Source organism: Arachis ipaensis, chromosome B6, assembly GCF_059453495.1.
Source record: "Arachis ipaensis isolate K30076 ecotype BB chromosome B6, ASM5945349v1, whole genome shotgun sequence".
NCBI classification, from domain to species: domain Eukaryota; kingdom Viridiplantae; phylum Streptophyta; class Magnoliopsida; order Fabales; family Fabaceae; genus Arachis; species Arachis ipaensis.
The window spans coordinates 46,780,232-46,802,236 of record NC_142441.1 but is presented as its reverse complement, the minus strand read 5'-3'; the positions used below and the strand labels follow the sequence as shown (position 1 = coordinate 46,802,236).

Sequence of the window (22,005 nt, the reverse complement as noted above, 5' to 3'; positions counted from 1 at the left end):
CCAGTATTACCACCGGATACATAAACGCCATAGACACTTAACTGGGTGAACCCCTTAGGATTGTGATTCAGCTTTGCTAGAATCCCAGCCAATGGTGTCCAAAGTTCTTAAGCACACTCTTTTGCTTTGGATCACGACTTTAACTGCTCAGTCTCAAGTTTTTCACTTGACACCTTCACACCACAAGCATTTAGTTAGGGGGAGGAGCTCATTTGAACTTTTTAGGCCAAGATTTTGTTTCTTTTAGGCCCTCCTAACTATTGATGCTCAAAGCCTTGGACCCTTGCTCTTGCCTTTTGGTTTAAAGAGCTATTGGCTTTTTCTTTTTCTTTCTTTTTCTGCTTGCTTTTTATTTTTTTTTCTTTTTGCTGCTTTTTCTTGCTTCAAGAATCAATTTTCTTTTGGATTTTTTCAGATTACCAATAATACTTTTTCTTTTTCATCATTCTTTCAAGAGTCAACATTCTTAACTCCAACATCAAATATGCACTGTTTATTCATGCATTCAGAATGTAAAAGCAATGCCACCACATCAAAATAATTGAACTATTCTTATGATATAACTCGAAATTCAAGCATCTTTAATGCTTCTAAAAAAATTTAAAATTTTATTCAAGTTCAATGAGATGATAAGAGGAACATTTTATACCTAATTGGAAAAAAATAGGGATAATAGAAACTTAAATCCTAATAATGCTTATGAAATTCTTAAATTAAAAGACAGAAACATAAATAAAAACTTAAATGCTACTAACGATCATCTAAATCTAAACATAAGAAACAACAATCAAAATAGGCACAGAAATAGGAAGGTAAAACTCAACCACCTTAATCATGGTTGGCGTTAGGCTCTTCAGGGGATAATTTCTTACGCTTCAACTCTTCTAGTTCACGGCCCTGCTTCTCTTGTTTCTTGACCAGTTTGCAAAGCATGCTAGTCTGGTCTTTTTGCTCCTCTCTTAATTGATCCAAGGTGGTCTGCAATTGTGCAATAGAAGCTTCCAGCTGGGTCTAATATTCAATTGGAAGGATCTCTTATGTTTGAAGAGGCTCAGGTGTCTTCGTTTTGGGATGATCATCTGGTAGTCTGGTGCTTTTCATCACTTGCTTGGTGATTGGGCCATCTGCTAGAATCCATGAGTCTCTGTTAATCAGGACTCTAGCCTCTTTGCATAAGCGAAAGATAAGGTTTGGGTAGGCCAGTTTGGCTTGAGTTGACATCCTATTTGCAACTTTGTACAGCTCAACGGGGATTAATTGGTGGACTTCCACCTCATTTTCCATCATAATGCAGTGAATCATCACAGCTCTTCTAATGGTGACTTCAGAGCAGTTGCTAGTAGGGAGTATGGAACGCCCAATGAAATCCAACCAACCCCTAGCAATTGGTTTGAGATCCAATCTCCTCGGTTGGTTTGGTTTACCTTTTGTGTTATTTATCTACTGAGTTCCAGGTAGACATATGTCTTCTAGAATCTGATCCAACTTGGGATTAGCCACCTCCCTCCTATTAAAGGATTCTGGATCATCCCTTTGTGGAGGTAATTTAAAGATCTCTCTCACCTTATCAAGATGAAAATAGAGAGTCTTTCCCCAGACCATGGTGCGAAAAGTATGAAACCTTTGTCCATCTTTCTTTTGCTTATCTGTCATCCACAGATTTGCATAGAATTCATGGACCATTGTTAATCCAACATTGGTCACAGGGTCGGCCAGGATTTCCTAGCCTCTCTTTTGAATCTGCACTTGGATCTCTCGGTACTTGGTGCGGGACGGAGTCGTGTTCTCCACACTTTTCTCACAACTTTGTGCAGCTGACCAGCAAGTGCACTGGGTCATCCAAGTAATAAACCTTACGTGAGTAAGGGTCGATCCCACGGAGATTGTCGGCTTGAAGCAAGCTATGGTCATCCTTGTAAATCTCAGTCAGGCGGATTCAAATGGTTATGAGGTTTTGATAATTAAAATATAAAATAAAATAGAGATACTTATGTAATTCATTGGTGGGAATTTCAGATAAGCGTCTGGAGATGCTTTGTTTCTTCTAAACTTCTACTCTCCTACTGCCTTCTTCCAACCATGCATTACCTCCTTCCATGGCAAGCTATATGATCCTCTCGGATGAAAACAAATCCATATGCGCTATCACCGCACGGCTAATCATCTGTCGGTTCCCGCTAGCATCGGAATAGGACCATTGTCCTTTTGCACACTGTCACTGTGCCCAACATTCACAAGTTCGAAGCTCGTCACAGTCATCCCTTTCCAGATCCTACTCGGAATACCACAGATAGGGTTTAGACTTTCCGGATCTCAGGAATGCTGCCAATGGTTCTAGCCTATACCACGAAGATACTAATCTCACGGACTCGGTCCATGTATTAGATATCCAAGAGAGTATACTCCAGCTGTCGTCCAATGACTATGTTGAACATCATGTAGATCGCTTTGTGGTTGTCAGGCACGCGATCTTGGCTAAGCGAGTAACGATGATAAGGTGATTGTCACGGGCCACCTCTTCATTCTAACTTAACTGAATTAAGAACAAGAGTATATCTTGGAGAAGAAGTAGGCGTGAATTGAAGGAAAAACAATAGTACTTGCATTAATTCATGAAGAACAGCAGAGCTCCACACCTTAATCTATGGGGTGTAGAAACTCCACCATAGAAAATACATAAGTGAAAAAGGTCTAGGCATGGCGGTGAGGCCAGCCTCCAAACGTGAACAAAGGTCTATAATAACATCAGATATAAAATAAATCTCTAAAAGTAGTTTTTATACTAAACTAGTAACCTAGGGTTACAGAAATTGAGTAACTAAGTGCAGATAGTACAGAAATCCACTTCCAAGACCCACTTGGTGTGTGCTTGGCTGAGCATTGAAGCTTTTTCGTGCATAGGCTATTTCTGGAGTTAAACGTCAGCTTTGGTGTCAGTTTGGTCATTTAACTCCAATTCTGGTGCCAGTTTGGGCGTTTTACGCCAAGATGTTTTAGGCTGGTTTTGGACGCCAGTTTGGGCTATCAAATCTCGGGCAAAGTATGGACTATTATATATTTATGGAAAGCCCAGGATGTCTAATTTCCAACTCAATTGAGAGCGCGCCAATTGGATTTTTGTAGCTCCAAAAAATCCATTTCGAATGCAGTAGGGTCAGAATCCAACAGCATCTGCAGTCCTTTTTCAGCCTCTGAATCAGATTTTTGCTCAGGTCCCTCAATTTCAGCCAGAAAATATCTGAAATTACAAAAAAACACACAAACTCATAATAAAGTCCAGAAATATGATTTTTGAATAAAAACTAATAAAAATATAATAAAAAGTAACTAAAACATACTAAAAACTATGTAAAAATAATGCCAAAAAGGGTATAAATTATCCGCTCATCACAACACCAAACTTAAATTGTTGCTTGTCCCCAAGCAACTAAAAAAAAGGATAAAAAGAAGAGAATATACAATGAATTCCAAACTTATCAATGAACTTAGTTCCAATTAGATGAGTGGGGCTAGTAGCCTTTTTGCTTCTGAACAGTTTTGGCATCTCACTTTATCCTTTGAAGTTCAGAACGATTGGCATCCATAGGAACTTAGAATTCAGATAGTGTTATTGATTATCTTAGTTCAGTATGTTGATTCTTGAACACAGCTAATTTATGAGTCTTGGCCGTGACCCTAAGCATTTTGTTTTCGAGTATTACCACCAGATACATAAATGCCACAGACACATGACTGGGTGAACCTTTTCAGATTGTGACTCAGCTTTGCTAGAGTCCCCAGTTAAAGGTGCCCAGAGCTCTTAAGCATACTCTTTTTGCTTTGGATCACGAATTTAACCGCTCAGTCTCAAGCTTTTCACTTGATACCTTCACGCCACAAGCACATGGTTAGGGACAGCTTGGTTTAGCCGCTTAGGCCAGAATTTTATTCCTGTGGGCCCTCCTATCCATTAATACTCAAAGCCTTGGATCCTTTTTACCCTTGCCTTTTGGTTTAAAGGGCTATTGGCTTTTTCTGCTTGCTTTTTCTTTTTCTTTTTCTTTCTCTTTTTTTTTTATTTTTTCGCCAATTTTTTTCTTTTTTTTTCTGCAAGCTTTTCACTGCTTTTTCTTGCTTCAAGAATCAATTATATAATTTTTTAGATTATCAAATAACATTTCTCCTTTTTCATCATTCTTTCAAGAGTCAACAATTTTAACATTCATAAACAACAATATCAAAAATATGCACAGTTCAAGCATTCATTCAGAAAATAAAAAGTATTGCTACCACATCAAAATAATTAAACTAATTTCAAGATAGAATTCGAAATCATGCACTTCTTGTTCTTTTGCAATTAAAAACATTTTTCATTTAAGAAAGGTGAAGGATTCATAGGACATTCATATCTTTAAGACATAGACACTAGACACTAATGATCATGTAATAAAGACACAAACATAGACAAACATAAGGCATAGGAAACGAAAAACAGAAAATAAAGAACAAGAAAATTAAAGAATGGGTCCACCTTAGTGATGGCGGCTAGTTCTTCCTCTTGAAGATCTTATGGAGTGCTTGAGCTTCTCTATGTCTCTTCCTTACCTTTGTTGCTCCTCCCTCATGGCTCTTTGGTCTTCTCTGATTTCATAGAGGAGGATGGAATGCTCTTGGTGCTCCATCCTTAGTTGTCCCGAACTCAATTCTCCTAGGGAGGTGTTGATTTGCTCCCAATAATTGTGTGGAGGAAAATGCATCCCTTGAGGCATCTCAGGGATTTCATGATGAGGAACTTCCTCATGCTTTTGTTGAGGTCCATGAGTGGGCTCTCTTATTTGCTCCATCCTTTTCATAGTGATGGGCTTGTCCTCTTCAATGAGGATGTCTCTCTCTATGGCAATTCCGGCTGAATTGCATAGGGTACAAATGAGATGAGAGAAGGCTAACCTTGCCAAAGTAGAAGGCTTGTCCGCCACCTTGTAGAGTTCTAGGGATATGATCTCATAAACTTCTACTTCCTCTCCATTCATGATACTATGGATCATGATAGCCTGGTCTATTGTAACTTCAGACCGGTTGCTAGTTGGAATGATAGAGCGTTGGATGAACTCCAACCATCCCCTAGCCATGGGTTTGAGGTCAAGCCTTCTTAGTTGAACTAGCTTGCCTCTTGAATCTCTCTTCCATTGAGCACCTTCTACACAAATGTCCATGAGGACTTGGTCCAACCTTTGATCAAAGTTGACCCTTCTAGTGAAAGGGTGAGGATCTCCTTGCATCATTGGCAAGTTGAATGCCAACCTCACATTTTCCGGACTAAAATCCAAGTAGTTCCCCCGAACCATTGTGAGCCAATTCTTTGGGTTCAGGTTCACACTTTGGTCATGGTTCTTAGTGATCCATGCATTAGCATAGTAATAAACCACTATTTTATGGTTTATCTTGTGCTCAATTGAGTGGATTTTATCAACTCTTTACCCACTTATTCATACTATTTGCATGGTTTTACATTTGCCTTCCTAATTATGTGCTTTGATTGAAAACATGCTTCTTTGGCCTTAAGTTCCCTATGTTTAAATCCTCTCTTATTACCATTAGATTCTTTGATATGTGTGTTAAGTGATTTCAGAGATTACAGGGCAGGAATGGCTCAGAGGATGGAAAGGAAGCATGCAAAAGTGGAAGGAATACAAGGAGTTGGAGAAATTGCTAAGTTGTCCAGCCTGACCTCTTCACACTCAAACGGCTATAACTTTAGCTACAGAGGTCCAAACGACGCGGTTCCAGTTGCGTTGGAAAGCTAACGTCCGGGGCTTTGATTTGATATATAATTTGCCATAGCTGCCCCAAAGTTAGGTGACGCGAACGCGTGAATGACGCGCCCGCGTCGCAACTGCGAACTTCAATCTGCGCGGACGCGTGGACGACGCCTCCGCGTCACTTACCCGCGTTCTGAATGTACCAGAATACACTGGGGGCAATTTTCGGGCTGTTTTTGACCCAGTTTTTGGCCCGAAACACACAGATTAGAGGCTATAAAGTGGAAGAATGCATCCATTCATAATCAAGCTCACAATTCACAATTTTAGGAGTAGATGTAGTTTTTAGAGAGAGAGGTTCTCTCCTCTCTCTTTAGGATTAGGATTTAGATTTAGGATTTTATTCGCTTTCAGAATTATCTCTTTTTATCAGGTTCAACATTCTTTTTTATTTATCTTCTCAATTTAGTTTATGAATTCTTCTATGTTATAAATTACTCTTTGAATTTAATGTTATTTGAGATATTTCAGTTTATTATTGCTCTCTTTTATTTATGTTACTGTTGCTTCCAATCTGAAGACATTTTTATTCCAGTAGATTTACTTTTCCCCTTTTGGTCTTGGCTAAGAAATCAGTAACTCAGGAGTTATCAAACTCAAACATGATTGATAATTGTTATCTTTGTTAATTGAATTGAACTTAAATAATCCCAATCTTTTCTTAGGAATTAACTAGGATTTGAAGATCAAACTAATTAATCACTTGACCTTCCCTTGCTCTAGTAAAGGTTAACTAAGTGGAATTAAGATTCAATTTTCACCATCATTGATAAGGATAACTAGGACAGGACTTCTAATTTCTCATACCTTACCAAAAGTTTATTTTACAGTTATTTATTTATTTTACAGTCTTTTACTTATTTCAATTGCAATTTAAATTACTTGTTCCTCATCTTAAAAACCCCAATTTACAATCTTCATAACCAATAATAAGAACATACTTCCCTACAGTTCCTTGAGAAGACGACCCGAGGTTTAAATACTTTGGTTATTAATTTATTTAGGGGTTTGTTACTTGTGACAACCAAAACGTTTGTACGAAGGGATTTCTGTTGGTTTAGAGACTATATCTACAACGCGACTGGTTTTATAAAATTCTTTACTGGCAAAAATCCTAACGTCAAAATGGCGCCGTTGCCGGGGAATTGCAAACGTGTGCCTTATTATTGGTTATTGTAAATATTTGCTTTTTTCTTGTTTAATTGTTTTTATTTTTGTTTTTATTTTTGCCTTTTCGTAAATTAAGAGGTTATTGGTTTTTATTTAGTTATTAAAAAATTTGTTCTTGGTGTTCATCTTGATCTTTAAGTTGTTCTTCGTGTTCATCTTGACCTTCAAGTTGTTCTTAGTTGTTTTCTTCGTTTTGATCTAAAAATTTTAAGTTTGGTGTCATTTTATTGTTTTTCTCTTTCCTCATTTAATTCAAAAATTCAAAAAAATTTAAAATTCAAAATTTCAAAAATTTCAAATTTCAAAATTTAAAAAAAAAAAATTTTTCAAAATTTAAATCTTTTTCAAAAAAATCATATCTTTTTCAAAATCTTATCTTACCTTATTTCAAAAATCAAATTTCAAAATTCAATATTTAAGTTTCAAATTTCAAATTTCAAATTTCAAATTTCAAAATTCAAACTTCAAAAATTTAAAATTCAAAAATTCAAAATTCAAAATTTAATTTTCAAATTTCAAAATTTAATTTTCAAATTCAAAATTTAAATAACCTTTTAATTTAAAATTTGTTTTTAATTTTTATCTACTATTATGAGTTCTCACCCCTCTCGCTTTGAGTTTGGTTCCAATGCTGTTGCAAGGAGTGAAAGTTATAACAGGAACATGCATCAAGGTCGGAAGAATCAAAGATGGGAGGAGCCACAAGGATTTAATCAACCCTCTTGGCAACAACCCCCTCCAATGCACTATAACCAACAACCATTCTGTGATGCATACCAAAATGATGACTATAGTGGACCCCCTTGTAGTTACCAACAAGGCCCACCATATGATTATGAACCGCCTCCTCAACACAGCTTTGGACCACCATACTCACAAGCCCCATACTACTAGACATCATCACATGATTCTAACCCGTATCCACCACACCAACCACCTTATGAGCCATATGAACCATATATAGAACCACCCCAATTCCAACCCAATTACTCCCAAGAACCACCACCTCAATATTTGCCATCTCCATATCCATCAATCCAAGAGCACTATGATCCTACTTATGATAACCGAGCGCAACAAAAATCAAGGGATCGTCTCACAGAAACATGTGCAAAACTTCAAGCAACCCTTCGCCAACTGGATCAAGCGATAAATCGATTACCTTCACGACGTTCGGACACTCAAGGAACCCCCATGGCATCATGTGGGCAATCTAATGAAGAACGTAGCATGAAGGAGATATTAGAAACTCCGGTGGATAGTGAGTAGCACGATTTTATAATGAAACAATTGGAAGAAGCTACGCCTGCCATTGAGGAGGAAGAAGTGGTTGAAGACTTAGGAGATGCTGAACCTCCATTGGAAAGTCCATTCATAAATCCTCCTTCCAAGATGTTTGAAATTGATGTTGAAGAGGGTGTACAACCTCCAAGGCATGTCATGGTTAAGGACTTGGAGGAGATCGATCAAGAGATGGAGATTCAAGAAGAAGAAGCACAACCTCCCATGCCCTTGGAAAGCAATAAAGAGGAGATTGAATTGGAAGAAAGCTACCAAGAGAAAGAGGTTGAAATTGAAGAAGCTTGCAAAGAGGGGGAAGTTTTCAGAGAAGAGCACAAGGGAGTGGAGCTTGCAAATTCGTTAACAATACCTCCCCCTAAGTTGCCATCATCCTTCACAACATTCAAGTGGGTAAAATTCATATCCCTTAGCTTTCTAATCCCACTTGAATATGGGCTACTGGAGACGGATGGTCAACTTAGAGCTCTTTGTGGCATTAAGAATAAGAGGAAGATGGCCAGTGGTAAGAATTGTCCTGCAAGGTTCATTATGGTTGGAAGCTTTAAGTTTAAACACAAGGGTTGGTGTAAAGCTCAGTTGAATGGGTCTAGGAAGTTGTTTGGACGCTTCAGTGCGAATTCTAAAGCTGAACCACCCGGATGGAATCCTGATAATTAACTTGAAGACGGGTGCAAAAGCAAGATTTGGGACCCCGGAATTCAGTCTAGCAATCAACACTCTTGGGGCCTTGTCACTTGCTTTAACTTACTTGAAGGCTTTTTGCGCCTAGTTTGGGATCCCGGAGGCTGTTGGAATTCCAAACACTGGTGGAGATTCCTGGATGAATACAAGCATAAGCCACCATAACAGGAGGACTCCCCAAATATCCAACTTAAGGACTTTAAATAAAAGTGCTAGGTGGGAGACAACCCACCATGGTATGATCGTTCCTTTTTCAATTTTATTTCGTTTTGTTTATTTTTATTTTATTTTATTTTCATTGAACCTGTAATTATTTATTGCATCTATATTAGCATTGCATTCTGCATACTGCATATAAAAAAAAAAGCACGCACGCGACGCGGCAGCGTCGCTGACGCGTCCGCGTCAACAGTGCATTAGGAAGAAAAGAAATCGAACAGAAAGTCACGCGAGAGCGTGGATGGAGGCATGCCTTTGGCACAATTTGACCCACGCGACCGCGTCGCTGACGCGTCCGCGTCATATGGGAAACATGCCTCCCACGCGATCGCGTCACCCACGCGGTCGCGTGATCTGTAAAATCGACGTAAAGGGGTGTATGGCAGTAAGTTGGGCTGGAATGGGGCTGGAATGGTGCTAGGCGCACAAGCCCTACGACGCGTTCGCGTGCCCCACGCGTCTGGGTCGCCCTCCGATCTTGGCCATCCATGCGATCGCGTCAACTACGCGACCGCGTCACCCAATAATTTGGCAAAAAGAGATTTAAACAGAGAGTTGCGCGACCGCGAGGCTGCCCTCGCGCCAACCGCACAAATCAGGTCACGCGATCGCGTGACCCACGCGTCCGCGTCACCTGACCTTATCGCGCACCACGCGACCGCGTCACTCACGCGTCTGCGTCGCATGCGGCGCAAAGAATATCCAAATCATCCAAAATATCTTATCTTTTCTTCCCTAAATCCTAATTTCTTTTTTCTCCTTTCTTACTTTCTTTTTTCTTCATCTTTTTAACTTCTCATCCTTTTTCACTTTCATTCTATTTTTATTCAATTTACTTGCATATTTCATTCATTGCATTTTAAATTTGTGCATATTTTTATTTTTTCTTTTCTAAATTTATTATTTTACCATTGGTGTTAAATGTTCTTATTCAACTGTTGCATCCTTTCTTGAATTTACTTTGGTGCTTAGTAACTTGTTTTACACTTGGGATGATATTAATTATCTGCCAATGCCAATCTTTTATGATACTTGCACTTCATTTGCATTGACATTAATATTGTCTTGCACTCTCCTCCCTTTTGTTACAATTTCTGCACCACTGATATGCCATGTGCTTCTATTGTTTTCTCACGAACATGTTGAAGCTTCCATGTAAATGAGACCCTTATCATCTGGCATTAATACCCATATTTTATTTATTCTCTATCTATTGGTGTTACTTTTCTTCTTTTTCTCTTCTTTCAGGCTGGCCACCCAAGACAGAAAAAGGGAGAAACTTCTAAAAGGGGAGACAAACAAGTCCATCTGCACAATCCTTGAAGAAAAAGTATCAGTTGGAACAACCCGTCCACCTGCACATCTCAGCATGCACCGAGGACGGTGAAATCTTTAAGTGTGGGGAGGTCGATACCGATCTCCATGGGTTAGTTATTTTCTTCTCAACACCAATATTTATTTAGTACATTGTTGCATTGCATAATAGATTGCATGTGTAGTTGATTTTATGCATTTAGCCACTGCTTGGTTAAAATAATACGTTTCTTTTTAAGATCCTATTTTTGAAAAATTTCACTAATTTAAAATCAAAAATTTTGTGTTAAACTTATCAGAAGTTGTATTTGGAACATGGTTTTTGAGCCAAAGAACACACAACCTGTGAGATTTTGAGCTTATTTACATGGTTATATTATTTAACCATAAATTTTTATTCTTGTGTGTTTTCTTCTCTATAATTACAATCTTTACTTTGTTCCATTCTATATGTCCATTATTTAGTGTATTTACATGCTTGCATATGATTGAGGCCATTATTTGTTATTAGCTCACTTATCCCAAATAAGCCTAACTTTTACATCACCCTTGTTAGCTCCCTTGAGCTTTTTAATCCCCTCTTGTTCTATAACCACATTACTAGCCTTAAGCAGAAAAATAAAATAAAAATCTCAAGTTGAATCCTTGGTTAGCTTAAGATAGATATTGTGTATAATTTAAGTGTGGAAAATTTTATGGGAATATGGGATGATAAAAAAAAGGGGGGGGGGAATTAAATTGAACAAGTTATTTCAGAAAATTTGGGAAGCACGCTCATGTGAAATCAAAATAATTAAATTACCATGTGTATTGAAAAAAAAAAGATATATTAAATAAGGGGATACAAAAAAAAAAGAAAAATAATATTACCCCAAATGCAAAATAAAAAGAATCAATGCACATGGGACAAAATTCAAAAATAAGTTGATACTTGAGCATGTAATACAAAAGTGGGAAAAATTTGGGTAGCTAGGTAAAGTATTTTAAAATTGTATACAGTATGTATATGTTAGGTGAGATCTTAGACTAATCAAAGATTCACTTTGTTAGCTCACTTAGCCTTATATATATATATATATATATATATATATATATATATATATATATATATATATATATCCCTACCTTTACCTCAGCCCCATTACAACTCTAAAAAGACCTCATGATGTTTGTATTGGTACATTAAATTTTTGTTGATTGGTTAGAAGAACAAAGTTTAGAAAGCATGACTAGAGAAGAGTAGAGTGATTAACCCTAGACACTTGAGAGTTAAAGTGATATACACTACCAGTAAGGGTTCAATGCTTGATTCTATGTTCCCTACTTTCATGAGCTATCTTCTTACAAGTTTACTTGCTTTTTATTGTATGATTTGAATTAGTGAAATCTGATTTATGTTTGTCTTGAAGAGCTTATTTACTTTTAACCATGTAGGTAGAAACATTTTGCATGTAGTTGCATTCATACAGATAGGTTGCATTTCATACATTCTATCATTCCTCTTCAATCCTTTATAGCTTCTCTTGAGCTTAGCATGAGGACATGCAAATGTTTAAGTGTGGAGAGGTTGATAAACTACTATTTTATGGTTTATCTTGTGCTCAATTGAGTGGATTTTATCAACTCTTTACCCACTTATTCATACTATTTGTATGGTTTTACATTTGCCTTCCTAATTATGTGCTTTGATTGAAAACATGCTTCTTTGGCCTTAAGTTCCCTATGTTTAAATCCTCTCTTATTACCATTAGATGCCTTGATATGTGTGTTAAGTGATTTCAGAGATTACAGGGCAAGAATGGCTCAGAGAATGGAAAGGAAGCATGCAAAAGTGGAAGGAATACAAGAAATTGGAGAAATTGCTAAGCTGTCCAGCCTGACCTCTTCGCACTCAAACGACTATAACTTTAGCTACAGAGATCCAAACGACGCGGTTCCAGTTGCGTTGGAAAGCTAACGTCCGGGGCTTCGATTTAATATATAATTTGCCATAGCTGCCTCAAAGTTAGGCAACGCGAACGCGTGAATGAAGCGCTCGCGTTGCATCTGCGAACTTCAATCCGCGCGGACGCATGGACGACGCCTCCGCGTCACTTACCCGCGACCTGAACGTACCAGAATACGCTGGGGGCGATTTTCGGGCTGTTTTTGACCCAGTTTTTGGCCCGGAACACACAGATTAGAGGCTATGAAGTGGAGAAATGCATCCATTCATAATCAAGCTCACAATTCACAATTTTAGGAGTAGATGTAGTTTTTAGAGAGAGAGGTTCTCTCCTCTCTCTTTAGGATTAGGATTTAGATTTAGGATTTTATTCGCTTTCAGAATTATCTCTTTTTATCAGGTTCAACATTCTTTTTTATTTATCTTCTCAATTTAGTTTATGAATTCTTCTATGTTATAAATTACTCTTTGAATTTAATGTTATTTGAGATATTTCAGTTTATTATTGCTCTCTTTTATTTATGTTACTATTGCTTCCAATCTGAAGACATTTTTATTCCAGTAGATTTACTTTTCCCCTTTTGGTCTTGGCTAAGAAATCAGTAACTCAGGAGTTATCAAATTCAAACATGATTGATAATTGTTATCTTTGTTAATTGAATTGAACTTAAATAATCCCAATCTTTTCTTAGGAATTAACTAGGATTTGAAGATCAAACTAATTAATCACTTGACCTTCCCTTGCTCTAGTAAAGGTTAACTAAGTGGAATTAAGATTCAATTTTCACCATCATTGATAAGGATAACTAGGATAGGACTTCTAATTTCTCATACCTTACCAAAAGTTTATTTTACAGTTATTTATTTATTTTACAGTCTTTTACTTATTTCAATTGCAATTTAAATTACTTGTTCCTCATCTTAAAAACCCCAATTTACAATCTTCATAACTAATAATAAGAACATACTTCCCTGCAGTTCCTTGAGAAGACGACCCGAGGTTTAAATACTTTGGTTATCAATTTATTTAGGGGTTTGTTACTTGTGACAACCAAAATGTTTGTACGAAGGGATTTCCGTTGGTTTAGAGACTATATCTACAACGCGACTGTTTTTATAAAATTCTTTACTGGCAAAAATCCTAACGTCACATAGAACTCTTGAACCATTAAGATCCCGACTTGTTGAATGGAGTTGGTGAGAATTTCCCAACCTCTTCTTTGAACTTTATGTCGGATCTTCGGATATTCACTCTTTTTGAGCTTAAAGGGGACCTCGGGGATCACCTTTTTCTTGGCCACAACTTCATAGAAGTGGTCTTGATGCACTTTTGAGATGAATCTCTCCATCTTCCATGACTCGGAGGTAGAAGCAATTTCCTTCCCTTTCCACTTTCTAGAGGTTTCTCCGGCCCTAGGTGCCATTAATGGTTATGGAAAAACAACAAGCTTTATCTTTTCCCACACCAAACTTAGAATGGTTGCTCGTCCTCGAGCAAAAGTAGAAAGAAAGGAGTGGAAGAAGAAGAAATAGAGGAGATGGAGGGAGGTGAATGGTTCGGCCAAGGGGGTAGTAGTGTGTGTGTTGTGTGAAGATGAAGGTGGTAAGGAGGGGTATTTATAGGGTAAGGGAGAGAGGGTAGCCGTGTATAAGGGGTTGGGTTTGGGAGGGAAATGGTTTAAATTTGAATGGTGAGGTAGGTGGGGTTTAATGATGTATGGATGTGAGTGGTGAAGAGAATATGGGGAAGAGGGTAGGATTTGATAGGTGAAGGGTATTTGGGAAAGAGTGTTATGGAAAGGTGTGAATAAGAGAGCAGAAGAGGTGGGGTAGGTGGGGATCCTGTGGGGTCCATAGATCCTGAGGTGTCAAGGAATTTGAGTCCCTACACCATTCTGGCGTTCAAACGCCCATTCTGTGCCAATTCTGGTGTTTAACGCCAGCTCTGTTACCTTTCCTGGCGTTAAACGCCACTCTGCTGCCCATTTCTGGCGTTAAACACCAGCCAGATGCCAGACAGCTCTTTCTGGCGTTAAACGCCTAGAGTGCTGCCCATTCTGGCATTTAACGCCCAGAATGCTGCCAGGCTGCGCGTTAAACGCCCATTCTGCTATCCTTACTGGCGTTTAAACGCCAGTAAGCCTGTCCTCCAGGGTGTGCTATTTTTAATGCTGTTTTTCATTCTGTTTTTGATTTTTTAGTTATTTTTGTGACTTCACATAATCATCAACCTAAAGAAAACATAAAATAACAATGGAAAATAAAATAAATATAATTAAATAACATTGGGTTGCCTCCCAACAAGCGCTTCTTCAATGTCAATAGTTTGACAATGAGCTCTTAGAGAGCTTCACAGAGACTCAGAGCTTAATGATGGCCTCCCAACACCAAACTTAGAAATTGAGTGTGGGGGATCTGTTTGACTCTGTGTTGAGAGAAGCTTTTCATGCTTCCTCTCCATGGTTACAGAAGAAGATCCTTGAGCCTTAAACACAAGGTAGTCCTCATTCAATTGAAGGACTAGCTCTCCTCTGTCCACATCAATCACAGCTCTTGCTGTGGCTAGGAAGGGTCTTCCAAGGATGATGGATTCATCCTCTTCCTTCCCAGTATCTAGGATTATGAAATCAGCAGGGATGTACAGGCCTTCAACCTTCACCAAGACATCCTCTACAAGTCCATAAGCCTATTTTCTTGAATTGTCTGCCATCTCTAGTGAGATTCTTGCAGCTTGCACCTCAAAGATCCCTAGTTTCTCCATTACAGAGAGGGGCATGAGGTTTATCCCTAACCCCAGGTCACACAGAGCCTTCTCAAAGGTCATGGTGCCTATGGTACAAGGTATTAAGAACTTTCCAGGATCCTGTTTCTTCTGAGGTAATTTCAGTTAAACCAGATCATTTAGTTCATTGATGAGCAATGGGGGTTCATCCTCCCAAGTCTCATTACCAAATAACTTAGCATTCAGCTTCATGATTGCTTCCAGATATTGAGCAACTTGCTCTTCAGCAATATCTTCATCCTCTTTAGAGGGAGAATACTCATCAGAGTTCATGAATGGCAACAGTAAGTTCAGTGGAATATCTATGGTCTCTATATGAGCCTCAGATTCCTTTGGTTCCTCATTAGGAAACTCCTTGGAGGTCAGTGGACGTCCATTGAAGTCTTCCTCACTGGAAATCACTGCCTTTCCCTCCTTTACAGGTTCAACCATATTGGACGTGTAGATGGCCTTCCACTCCCTCTTTGAATTCTCTTCTGTATTGCTTGGGAGAGTACTAGGAGGGAGTTCAGTAACTCTTTTACTCAGCTGACCCACTTGTGCCTCCAAATTTTTAATGGAAGACCTTACTTCAGTCATGAAACTGAGAGTGGTCTTAGATAGATCAGAGACTACAGTTGCTAAGTCAGAGTGGCTCTGCTTAGAATTCTCTATCTGTTGCTGAGAAGATGATGGAAAAGGTTTGCTATTGCCAAACCTGTTTCTTCCACCATTATTATTATTGAAGCCTTGATTAGGCTTCTACTGATCCTTCCATGAGAGATTAGGATGATTCCTCCATGAAGGATTATAGGTGTTTCCATAGGATTCTCCCATGTAATTCACCTCTTCCATTGCAGGATTCTCAGGATCATAAGCTTCTTCTTCAGAGGAAGCTTCTTTAGTACTGCCTGATACAACTTGCATTCCAGACAGACTCTGAGAAATCATATCGACTTGCTGAGTCAATATTTTGTTCTGAGCCAATATTGCATTCATAGTATCAATCTCAAGAACTCCTTTCTTGTGAGCTGTCCCATTATTCACAGGATTCCTTTCAGAAGTGTACATGAACTGGTTATTTGCAACTATTTCAATGAGTTCCTGGGTTTCTGCAGGCATTTTCTTCAGATGAAGAGATCCAGCAGTAGAATGATCCAATGACATCTTGGACAATTCAGACAGACTATCATAAAATATACATATGATGCTCCATTCTGAAAACATGTCAGAAGGATACCTTCTGATCAATTGCTTGTATCTTTCCCAAGCTTTATAGAGAGATTCACCTTTCTTCTGTCTGAAGGTTTGGACTTCCACTCTAAGCTTGCTCAACTTTTGAGGTGGAAAAAATTTGGCCAAGAAAGCATTGACTAACTTTTTCCAAGAGTTCAGGATATCTTTGGGTTGTGAGTCCAACCATGTCCTAGCTCTGTCTCTTACAACAAAGGAAAAAAGCATAAGTCTGTAGACCTCAGGATTAACCCCATTAGTCTTAACAGTGTCACAGATTTGTAAGAATTCAGCTAAAAACTGATGAGGATCTTCCAATGAAAGTCCATGAAACTTGCAATTCTGCTGCATTAGAGAAACTAATTGAGACTTAAGCTCAAAGTTGTTTGCTCCAATTGCAGAAATTGAGATGCTTCTTCCACAGAAGTTAGAAGAGGGTGCAATAAAGTCACCAAGTATCTTCCTTGCATCTCCACCATTGTTGTTGGGTTCGGCCATCTCTTCTTCTTTTTCGAAAAATTCTGTCAGGTCCTCTTCAGAGTGTTGTGCTTTAGCTTCTCTTAGCTTCCTCTTTAGAGTCATTTCAGATTCCGGATCAGCTTCAACAAGAATGTTCTTATCCTTGCTCCTGCTCATATGAAAAAAAAAGAACAGAAAAGAAGAGGAATCTTCTATGTCACAGTATATGGATTTCTTTATGTGAGTAGAAGAAGAGAAGAGTAGAAGAATTAGAAGAGAAAAATTCGAACACAGAGAGGGAGAGAGGGTTCGAATTTTAAGAAGAAGAGAAGTGTTAGTGATTAAATAAATAAATAGAAAGAGATGAGAGGGTGAAGAATTCGAATTTAATTAAATAGAAAAGAAAAATATTTTTGTTTTTATTTTAATTATTAGTTAGAATTCGAAAATTATAAAAAGAAATAAAATTAAAATTAAAATTTAAAATAATTAGTTAATTGAAAGGAATTTTGAAAAAGTGATAAGGGATTTTCGAAAATTAGAGAGAGAAAAATAGTTAGGTGGTTTTGAAAAAGATAAGAAATAGTAAACTTTTAAAATTAAACAAAAAAATCAAGTAGTTAATTGAAAAAGATTTGAAAATCAATTTTGAAACGATAAGAAGTTAGAAAAGGGATTTTGAAATTAAATTTTGAAAAAGACATTATTGAAATTTATTTTGAAAAAGATTTGAAAAGGAAATTACAAAGATTTAATTTTGAAATTAAAGTTGATTACTTGACTAACAAGAAACTAAAATATATGATTCTAGATTTTAAAAATTGAACCTTTCTTAATAGGCAAGTAACAACTTGAAATTTTTGAATCTAAATATTAATTGTTAGCATTAATTTCAAAAATATGAAATGAAATTAGGAAGAAGATTTTGGAAATCAAATTTTTAAAATTTTTGAAAATATTAAGAAAAAAATGAAAAAGATTTGATTTTTAAAAAAAAATTGAAAAAGATAGAATTTTTAATTTGAAATTTTGACTTGACTAACAAGAAACAACTAAATTTTAAAATTTTTTTACTAAATCAATTCAAAATTTCAAAATTTATGAGTGAAATAAGGGAAAGATATATTTTTTTTTTTGAATTTTTAAAGAGGAGAGAGAAAAACATAAAAATGATGCAAAACACAAGAAATTAAGATAAAAACAAAAATGCATGCAAGAACACTTTGAATGTCAAGTTGAACACCAAGAACACTTTGAAGATCATGATGAACATCAAGAACATAATTTTGAAAAATTTTTAAGAAAAGAAAGACATGCAAGACACCAAACGTAAAATTTTTAAACTATAGACACTAATAATTCTAGAATACATATGAAAAACAAGAAAAGACACCAAATAAGAAAAATGTAAAGATCAAATAAGGAAAGTCATCAAGAACAACTTGAAGATTATGAAGAACACATGCATGAATTTTCGAAAATTTTAGTGAAAATTAAAAATATGCAATTGGCACAAAACTTAAAATTTGACACAAGACTCAAACAAGAAACACAAAATTCTTTTTGGTTTTATGATTTTATTAATTTTTTTTGTATTTTTCGAAAAATTATTTTGAAAAAGGAAATAAAGAAATTCAAAATTTTTAATAAGAATTCCAGGAAACATGCAATGTTAGTCTAAAACTTCAGTCCAAAAATTTAGACAGGGCTTAATAGCCAGCCAAGTTTTATGTGAAAGCTTCGGTCCAAAAGGTTAGACATGGCCAATGGCCAGCCAAGCTTCAGCAGAGCATTACATACAACAGCCAAATTGATGGGAATCAAAAGGCTCCTGCAATGATAAGTGGAAGCCTCGGTCCAAAAAATTAGACATGGCTTGACAGCCAGCCAAGCTTCAACAGATCATGATGAAACTCTAGAATTTATTCTTAAAAATTCTGAAGAACAAAATAAAATATTGTATAATTTTTTTTATGAATTTTTCGAAAATAAAAAGCTTTAAAATAAAATAAAATTACCTAATTTGAGCAACAAGATGAACCGTCAGTTGTCCAAACTCGAACAATCCCCGGCAACGGCGCCAAAAACTTGGTGCGGGACATAGTCATATTCTCCACACTTTTCTCACAACTCCGTGCAACTGACTAGCAAGTGCACTGGGTCGTCCAAGTAATAAATCTTACGTGAGTAAGGGTCGATCCCACGGAGATTGTCGGCTTGAAGCAAGCTATGGTCATCCTTGTAAATCTCAGTCAGGCGGATTCAAATGGTTATGAGGTTTTGATAATTAAAATATAAAATAAAATAGAGATACTTATGTAATTCATTGGTGAGAATTTCAGATAAGCGTCTGGAGATGCTTTGTTGCTTCTGAACTTCTGCTCTCTACTGCCTTCTTCCAACCATGCATTACCTCCTTCCATGGCAAGCTATATGATCCTCTCGGATGAAAACAAATCCATATGCACTGTCACCGCACGGCTAATCATCTGTCGGTTATCGCTAGCGTCGGAATATGACCATTGTCCTTTTGGACACTGTCACTACGCCCAACATTTGCTAGTTCACGGCCCTGCTTCTCTTGTTCCTTGACCAGTTTGCAAAGCATGCTAGTTTGGTCTTTTTGCTCCTCTCTTAAATGATCCAAGGTGGTCTGCAATTGTGCAACAGATGCTTCTAGCTGGGTCTAATATTCAATCGGAGGGATCTCTTATGTTTGAAGAGGCTCAGGTGTCTTCGTTTTGGGATGATCATCTGGTAGTATGGCGCTTTGCATCACTTGCTTGGTGATTGGGCCATCTGCTGGAATCCATGAGTCTTTGTTAATCAGGACTCTAGCCTCTTTACATAAGCGAAAGATAAGGTTTGGGTAGGCCAGTTTGGCTTGAGTTGACATCCTATTTGTAACTTTGTACAGCTCAATGGGGATTAATTGGTGGACTTCCACCTCATTCCCCATCATAATGCAGTGAATCATCGCAGCTCTTCTAATGGTGACTTCAGAGCAGTTGCTAGTAGGGAGTATGGAACGCCCAATGAAATCCAACCAACCCCTAGCAACTGGTTTGAGATCCAATCTCCTCGGTTGGTTTGGTTTACCTTTTGTGTTATTGATCTACTGAGTTCCAGGTAGACATATGTCTTCTAGAATCTGATCCAACTTGGGATTAGCCACCTCCCTCCTATTAAAGGATTCTGGATCATCCCTTTGTGAAGGTAATTTAAAGATCTCTCTCACCTTATCAAGATGAAAATAGAGAGTCTTTCCCCAAACCATGGTGCGAAAAGTATGAAACCTTTGTCCATCTTTCTTTTACTTATCTGTCATCCACAGATTTGCATAGAATTCATGGACCATTGTTAATCCAACATTGGTCACAGGGCCGGCCAGGATTTCCTAGCCTCTCTTTTGAATCTGCTCTTGGATCTCCGGGTACTTGGTGCAGGACGGAGTCGTGTTCTCCACAATTTTCTCACAACTCCGTGCAGCTGACCAGCAAGTGCACTGGGTCATCTAAGTAATAAACCTTACGTGAGTAAGGGTCGATCCCACGGAGATTTTCGGCTTGAAGCAAACTATGGTCATCCTTGTAAATCTCAGTTAGGCGGATTCAAATGGTTATGAGATTTTGATAATTAAAATATAAAATAAAATAGGATACTTATGTAATTCATTGGTGGGAATTTCAGATAAGCGTCTGGAGATGCTTTTTTGCTTCTAAACTTCTGCTCTCCTACTGCCTTCTTCCAACCATGTGTTACCTCCTTCCATGGCAAGCTATATGATCCTCTCGGATGAAAACAAATCCATATGCGTTATCACCGCACGGCTAATCATCTGTCGGTTCCCACTAGCATCGGAATAGGACCATTGTCCTTTTGCACACTGTCACTGCGCCCAACATTCGCAAGTTTGAAGTTCGTCACAGTCATCCCTTCCTAGATCCTACTCAGAATACCACAGACAAGGTTTAGACTTTCCGGATCTCAGGAATGCTACCAATGGTTCTAGCCTATACCACGAAGATACTAATCTCACGAACTCGGTCTGTGTATTAGATATCCAAGAGAGTATACTCCAGCTGTTGTCCAATGACTATGTTGAACATCATGTAGATCGCTTTGTGGTTGTCAGGCACGCGATCTTGGCTAAGCGAGTAACGAAGATTGGGTGATTGTCACGGGCCACCCCTTCATTCTGACTTACTGAATTAAGAACAAGATTATATCTTGGAGAAGAAGTAGGCGTGAATTGAAGGAAAAACAATAGTACTTGCATTAATTCATGAAGAACAGCAGAGCTCCACACCTTAATCTGTGGGGTGTAGAAACTCCACCGTAGAAAATACATAAGTGAAAAAGGTCTAGGCATGGCCATGAGGCCAGCCTCCAAACGTGAACAAAGGTCTATAATAACATCAGATATAAAATAAATCTCTGAAAGTAGTTTTTATACTAAACTAGTAACCTAGGGTTACAGAAATTGAGTAACTAAGTGCAGATAGTGTAGAAATCCACTTCTGGTGCCCACTTGGTGTGTGCTTGGGTTAAGCATTGAAGCTTTTTTGTGCATAGGCTGTTCCTAGAGTTAAACGCCAGCTTTGGTGCCAGTTTGGGCGTTTAACTCCAATTCTGGTGCCAGTTTGTGCGTTTTACACCAAGATGTTTTAGGCTGGATTTGGATGCCAGTTTGGGCCATCGAATCTCGGACAAAGTATGGACTATTATATATTGCTGGAAAGCCCAGGATATCTACTTTCCAACGCAATTGAGAGCGCCCCAATTGGGCTTCTTTAGCTCCAGAAAATCCATTTCGAATGTAGCAGGGTCAGAATCCAACAGCATCTGCAGTCCTTTTTCAGCCTCTGAATCAGATTTTCACTCAGGTCCCTCAATTTCAGCCAGAAAATACCTGAAATCACAAAAAAAAACACACAAACTCATAGTAAAGTCTAGAAATGTGATTTTTGAATAAAAACTAATAAAAATATAATAAAAAGTAACTAAAACATACTAAAAGCTATGTAAAAATAATGCCAAAAAGGGTATAAATTATCCGCTCTTCAGTACTCATCTTCTTTTAATTCGAATCTGTCCTCTGGGATCATTGTCCTCTTGCTCAT

The 22,005-nt window shown here is 37.7% G+C and overlaps 1 pseudogene; it reads right to left on the bottom strand.

Moving 5' to 3' along the window:
- Positions 1-828: 828 nt before the first annotated feature.
- Positions 829-15,790, bottom strand: LOC148555423 (uncharacterized; annotated as a pseudogene).
- Positions 15,791-22,005: the final 6,215 nt, after the last annotated feature.